Below are 8,115 nucleotides of genomic sequence, written 5' to 3' on the forward strand. Positions count from 1 at the left end.
AACATAAAATATACACGCATGTTCTTTTGACAACATCAAACATCAGTTAATTGTTTCCGTCCGACCTATCATCGTTTTTTCGTCCTGTCTCTGCTACAGCTGTAATCATTCATAACCTATCACCCTCCCTAAAGTCCCTGAAATCACCTATAAATAAGACTCTTATTTTCATTTTTCACTGTAATTCTAATTAATCAGCGTAATTGGCTATACAATGTATGCTGGTATTTCCCCATTTCGAAGTATAAATGCAAAATGCATAATAGCTCGTGACGGCGTTTTTTTTTTCCATTTTGACACTACCTTTGTTCAATGCATTAGAGTATTTAACGCAATGTTTATTTTAGACAAAATGCATTCAATTTTTAACTGATCAAGCTCACATACCCCTTGATTCCCCAAAACTCAAGGTGCCGAAATTCCGGGAATATTGTGTTCTAAATATCTGCAAAATTTGACGAAATCCTGTGCAGCTGTTTTAGAGAAGCTGCGCTCACAAACTTCATCTCTAAATACAAGGTATGGCCAAAAATCTAATTTGAAAAGTGCCGATGATACAGTTTTTGCCATATCAAACATATCACGATATTTGCATATCGATACGATAGGTATCACATTTTCATTGGTTTTACAGTGCAAGTAAAAAACAAAAAGTTTCCAAACAAATATTTTATTTATATTACCTATACAAATATGAAATACAAATAGAAATACATGCAGGATCTTTTTAAATTTGATTTCGAATTTTATCTAGGGCAATAAATTTATGCTATGATGGTTTAATAGAATCTTTTAAAGCTTAACATGTAAATGAATGTAAAACATTGCAATTAACAATATAATAACTAGATGTACATATTAAACGTATTACAACTGTACGGGACCATTACTTTAAAATGGCGACATACCAATTTGTTTGTTTGATGCATTGTCATAAACAGGAAATCCGAAATGAATCCAATCATTGGACTTCCTACGAGTTTTCATGTGTTGTTTCGGTTAAGCAGCTCTGTTAAGGCCTTCTTTGAGAAATCAACGGAAAATAGACGTGCAAAATGGGGGATTTTTTAAAAAATTGGATTTATTTTAATTAAGCTGTTTAATTATCACAGAACTTTAATACTTATGGAAAAAGCATACTAGTATAACCCACTCTGTATTGATGAAGTTTAGTCCCATTAATGGACAGTCACGTGATAAATGCATAGTTCGTGTACTGAATGTAGGTCATTAACAAATTTTAATATCGCAAGGGCATGCCATAGTTGAAATTAAAAATTCAAGCTAATAATTGTTTCTGCATACTCTGTAGTTTCTGAAAAGTGCTGCTGCTTTGAATAGAATTTGCGTCTTAATAGTTAAATTTTCAAGAAAATAGGCCAATATCGAAATATGTTTGACTTTTACCAAATATTTTGTGTACTTATAAAATCACGCTTTTGATTTAAAGAAAGCAGCAGCACCTTTCAAGTTAAGGAAAATACTCTTTATCTATATTCAAAAAATGGTTCAGATCTATGCAGTGTATGCCCTTGCATCTCGATGTAAGATATACGTAACCTGTACATAAAAACACGACATAATTAAGAGAATTCATTCGCTTGGTAGTTAATCAATAATCGCACTAAACAAAAGGTATACATTGGTATTAATCAACTAATTAAAACCTGTAAATAATATTCCGTTTAATAATAAAACGCATTTTCCACTGTTAAAAAATTCCCCAATCTGCCTCTAACAGCACATGAAATACGTCATTTTTACCAATATGACGTCATGTTTACAAGTTCATCGCCATCAGTGCTTTGTTTAAACCAGCCACATGGGATTTAACTAGCAACATTTTTAATGCATTGATAAGTAATATTGTTGTTTGTTATGCTAATACAGTTAAAAGTTGCAAATTATTTCATTTTCAGGTATTATGAGAAATACATAAAAGTCATATTTTGTGTGACGTCACAGTAAACTTTTCCCGTATGAATTAGGCCCCGCCCCCTTTTTCAAGCCTTAACAATGCTGCGTAACAGTCCCGGACTTACTACAGAAAACCGTGCATTTTCATTGGCTAAAACTTTAAAGTTATATCCGAAGTAAAACAAAGAATAAATAAGGCGGGGGTTTTGTTTTCTGGATCAATATTGCCGTCAACGTCTCGATACGCGAATCGCCCCATTGGAAGTGAGTTATGTAAAGTCGTACATAAAATTGCAATTTAACAAAGTGGCCCGAATTAGCGCGGAAGTGAATTATGTAAAGTCGTACATAAAATTTCAATTTAACGAAGCGGCCCGAATTAGCGCAAGTTATCATTGTTAACTCGTAAATAAAATGTCAAGGTTTGAAGGTTGTAAAACATTATATTTTAAGAAATATTTCACAGATTAATTTGAAAATAAATAAGGTTCGTCATTTTATAATGCCACATAAGTATGTGGAAGATGAGAATTGATAGTCAAAAAGTGTCCTCCAAATCTTGCCCACAAGGTGTTACGTATACGGACACACTAACACAGGGTAGCAATGCCGTTTCTCCACAGCAAGCTTCGCAAGGGGATAAAAAAATCGTATTACAATAAGAATTTTGAAATCTTCTCCTCTATCTGCTCCTGGGAATTAAATAAACTAAGTAAATAGTTATTTTGAGCAAGAGTGTTTCTTCAAGAATTGTGAAATTCATGGCCTCAGGGTCAGGGGTTCTGATGATAGGAAGGGGCTCTATTGATTATGTAGTGAAAATGCATCATGTCTTATCCTTAGCAAAAAGCAGATTAACAAAATGCATAATTATGATGAATGAGTGCTTTTTAAAATCTTTTTATTAAAACTTGTAGTCCTAGGATGAGGGGCTTGTGTTTCTCCGGGATGGGGATGTCTATTGATAATAAAGTGAAAATGTGTTAATTCGTTGAAAATCTTCAACTTCGTGAAGAACAGTAATTAGAACTGAATACAAAGATATGACGATGGGAGTATCTCTTCCAAATCCTGGCGTGTTAGGGTAGGCCTATGTCGAATCTGTAGTGAAAATGCATTATATCTTGGTAACTCCTCTCTGCTCCTTTGACACATCAAAAGCAAAAAATGTAAATGTTTCAATAAGCAAGGATATATTAACAAGATTTGTAAACATCTGGACCATTTGGTCGAGTATTCTGGTCCTGGCCAGGGCTCTATAAATTTGAATAAAGAGAAGTTACTCCCCTTTGCAATTCACTTTTAATAATAAATAAAAAATAATGCATTTGAAAAGTTAATAAAATAAGAGAATTATGCAAGAAGTTTAATTTTATAATACAACCAGAAGTCTCTGATGAGACTATGTTTGTGCATTTTTGCTGATTCGACATTTTCCTTGATTAAGACAATATTCAAGGTTAATTTAAAAAAAAACCAGGCTAATACAGCTGTTGGATGACTTTCATATAAAAGTAGAGGGCTTTCACTTTTAGAGGTAAACTTTGAAAGCGCGGATTTTTTATTAATTGGGGGGAAAACACAATTACATAGAAAATTCTACAAATAAGGTAAAAAATATTTACATATTTATAAAACGATTTCATTTTGATGTGATAACGTTTGTACTAAATTGTTCATATATCTATGTGTCTGACTCCAAATTTGTTGTGTTGTCTGCTTTCCTGATGTCTCGAAGGATACATTCTATTTTCTCCTCACTAATTTCAGCACTCTTATTTTCCTTTTGAGCAGTAAGTCAAATTTGTCCGAGCTGTAAATAGTCCAGTGGTTTAAATCGCCTGTTTCCATCCTTGTTTAAAGCTACCCTCATGTTCTGCGTGCAACTTCATTCCACTGCTTTCCCTTGTATGGAATATTTCCTGGAAATAGCCTTTTACATCATCTGAACATCTGACCGATTTTCTTTCCTTCTTTAAGGCCCATCTCATGCTGCATTTTGACTCTCCATCTTTTTTTTTTGCTTTACAACCATAACTGGTAATTTTCACGGAAAGGTAAGAACACACATTCTTCAACCTTATTTTCACACCATCATATGTTGACATATTGGGAAGAATGCCATGGTTTCCAATCAATATATGGTTTTACAGGTCTTTGAAAGAAGAAAATACTTTGGTACAACCTCCTTCAGTACAGGGAAATATTTTTCTTCAGAGCTATATTGCATAGATTTAGGCTCCTTGAGGAGTCTGGGGACTTGTGGTTGTGAATCCTGCCTTTTCTTTTATGATGGAAAGCTCCTGTAATATTTGTTTTTGATATAAACAATGCAGAATATTTTACGACTGCAAATGAAACACTAAATTAAAGAAGAGTTATGTATTTTTAGCTACAGATAAACACTCATCTGGTAATTTACTAAGGTAGTGCATGTATGATGTTAAAATTATAAGATATAAATTGATAGCTCAGAATATTACTTTTGGGAATGATCACACTAAGAAATCTGTCAAAGTTTTAAGATAAAGATATTAATTTATTCATTGATTGATTGTATATTATTCAACGTCCCTCTCGAGAATTTTCTACTCATATGGAGACGTCACCGTATGCCGGTGAAGGGCTTCAAATTTTGACCTTTACTCGGCACTCAGGGCCATTGAGCAGTGAGGGATCTTTCTCGTGCCAACGCCTGCCCTGACACGGGGCCTCGGTTTTTAAGGTCTCATCTCATTCAAAGTGCCGAGCGCATGGTGAAGGAACAGTTACTACACATTTTAACGACTAGGTCAGTCGCGGCCGAGATACGACCTCCCGACCTCCCGATCACGAAGCGAGCGCTCTACCGACTGAGCTATCGTGAACGGTAGATATTAATTTAAACAATTCAGTTACAGAACTTCTTGAGCATTTAATATAAAGCTAACACTGTTTTCATGACACCTTGTCCTTGTCCTTGTCAGCTCCAAAAGCTCTCCAGATTCGTAGTGAGTTGCTTTCAAACTGCACATTTGAAATTTGGTGATTCCCTTGATAGGACATTTGCTTGTTGTAATCCCAGAAGAAATCTCAACATGTGCAGCTTGACACCCTCTTGTCCCCCCAAACATATTTTATCACTAATTTCTCAATTAACATGAAATCTATTTTACATTTTCCTCTGTGAATGGCTTTGAAGTACTTGAAAAGAAGATTTTTAAAGGTTTCCCTTTATATTCCAATGAAAAACTCTGGGACATTTTGGCCCCACCCTAGCCCCGGGAGTCATGATTTAAACAAATTTGAATTTATACTACCTGAGGATGATTCCAAATGAGTTTCATCTTTCCTGGCACAGTGGTTCTTGAGAAAAAGATTCTTAAAGACGTTTCCTATATATTCCTATGTAAAACTTTGATAGGCCATTCTGGCCCCACCCTACCCCTGGGGTCATGATTTGAACAAACTTGAATCTGCACTACCTGAGGATGATTCTACATGTGTTTCATCTTTCCTGGCCCTGTGGTTCTAGAGAATTTTTTTAAATGTCATTAAATTTTCCCTTATTCATAATTATCTCCCCTTGGAAAAGGGGGTGGCCCTTCATTTTAAACAAACTTGAATCCCCTCTACCCATGGATACTTTGTAGCAAGTTTGTTTGAAATTTGCCCAATGATTCTTGAGAAGAAGATGAAAATGTAAAAAGGTTTACAAAAACGACAACGACGACAGACAACGGACAAATCACAAAAGCTCATTTGAGCCTTTGGCTCAATGAGCTAAAACCCCGTGGGGATCCGGGTTGGAATAGGTCCTCAGTACCCCCTTGCTTGTCGTAAAAGGCGATTAAATGGGGCGGTCCTTCGGATGAGACCGTATAAAATGAGGCCCCGTGTCACAGCAGGTGTGGCACGATAAAGATCCCTCCCTGCTCAAAGGCCCTGAGTGCCGAGCATAGGCTTAAATTTGCAGCCCTTCACCGGCAATGGTGATCTCCATATCAGTGAAATATTCTGGAGAGGGACGTTAAACAGTATACAATCTATCAATCAATGAGCTAAAAAATCCTTATCCACGACAAGATACGTCTTGCTTTTATAACATCTAATTCTTTGTTATTTGCCAACTAATCAGCTAATAAAGAAATAGAAATGTGTCCTAATTTTGATCTCGACCCGTCCTTGAAGTGATCCCCCTTTGCTTTGAATCAATAAACTTTATTTAACCACCCGTTTACTGCGACTTTACGACGATTATCCTGGTCTTAAACGATCTTAAACAGTTTTGGATCAGAGACGATCGGCGTCTAAATCGAGAAGTTTGGCAGAGTATGGTCTTCATTACGACCGCACTACGATGCCCCTACGTCAGACGCACTGCTGTCACGCTTTTACTACGATGTTACGCAGACTGTTGCCGACCAGCGGCCGTGTTTACAGCGTTTACGCTATGCTGCTGCTACGACATACAAGATTATACTACGACGCTACGAAGACCTAAATGACTGTACTACGATATCGCTACGGTGGTTCCGATCATATTACGATTGTATTACGCTTCTAGTACGATTTTGGAGATGATGTATATATCTTGCAACCGCAGATTTTTCTGGCAGGATTTTGACGATGATGCATATATTATTTTTCACTATCCTTCACCACGAGGTTTACGGGGCATTTTCAGTTGTAACTGTAATAAGATCTGATGTGAAAAGTTCGAAGACTCAGCTGCAAAAGATCGTCAAGTATAGTGTCACCCTTTACATCAGTACATTTGTACTTGACTGATGATGATAGGTCAAATATCAGGCTATAAAAACAAACGGCTGCCTGATAGGTCGTGGTATGATCGGCGTAAGGTCATTGTAGGTCTTCGTAGGATCGACAGAAACGTAGAGAGTTCGTAGTGGGGACGTAGTAAGAACATAGTGGGAGTGTTGTAGGAGTGTACTTCACAAGTTCATACGCTTTTACTGCACTTTTACTACGATCACAAAAATCTCTCCACGATGCTTCCGCGCTGCTTGTACGATTACGGCGCTTTTATTACGCTCTTTTTACGATTTTACCCCGATTCTTGTTGGCCACGATCCCGCTACGCTTGTTTTGAGCATGTTCAAAATGAGCATGGCGGAAGCATAGAACTCGCCGATCATCAAGACTCTATCACGATCATACTGCGCTTATGAAGATCCCATTACGTTTTTCCTGCGATCGGCCACGTTTTTGGTCACGCTTTAATCGCAGTAGAAGCGGCGTCTATGTGTGAACGAGGGGTGACAAAAATTCTATCTGGTGATTACCGTCTGAAGTTTTTTACAGTCTTCGGACTATGCAATTCCTCTCTTTTGTGATTGGTAGAAATTGCATGATGTGAAAATTTTTAATTATTTCATTGGTTGAAATGCTGTTCAAGGCAAGGGAGATAACTTTCTGATGATCTAATTTTCGTACGACTTAACAATTTTGCAAGATTTTCAATCTTAAAAAAATGACAAAACGAAGAACAAAATCAGAAGCAATTAATTCTACAAAAACATGCTATTTTTTAATGGCAACAATCAAAAAGGTCTCTAATCTCATTTTAAGTAAAATATTATTTTTATTGCTTGCAGGGTTAACAGTTTGTTATTATTCTTTTTCCCTTTCTTGTTTAAAGGTAAAGAAATCAGCCGAGGTGAACCGAAAGCTCTCGGCCAGACAAAGTTTACGGAGATGACCGAGCGACAACCGCGGTAGGGCAAATGCCAGTAAAAATACAAAATCAAGAAAAAATGATGATATGTAGATCAGTTTCCTGTTTAAGATTTTTGCTAAAGACGGTAAGCTTTTTTTAAAAAGCTCTACTTGTTTTTTTTAAAATTGTTTTTCTATTATTAATAATTATATACATCTTCCCACTGTAGAATTTTTGATATTCAAAGTATTTAAATGTAATTTTAAAAAATTTGCTTGTTCCCATACACCGCAATTCATTCTTAATTACTGCTTGAGTAATTTATTTTTGAAAATTTCTACTTTTCAGTGCGTTGAATTAGTACATATATCAGAGAATTTAATTATACAGAATGGATATTTAAGGTTAGAAAATATGTCCTTTCACTGAATGGATACCTTAAAACTATACTAATATACAAAAAAGTTTGGAATTTTTTAAACATTGTAATGAAATAAAGACATTTACAGTTTTGAAGTTACATAAAAAAAATTGACCGT

This window comes from Saccostrea cucullata, unplaced genomic scaffold (assembly GCF_032062105.1).
Source record: "Saccostrea cucullata isolate Sc308-1 unplaced genomic scaffold, CSIRO_AGI_Scuc_v1 ctg6691, whole genome shotgun sequence".
NCBI classification, from domain to species: domain Eukaryota; kingdom Metazoa; phylum Mollusca; class Bivalvia; order Ostreida; family Ostreidae; genus Saccostrea; species Saccostrea cuccullata.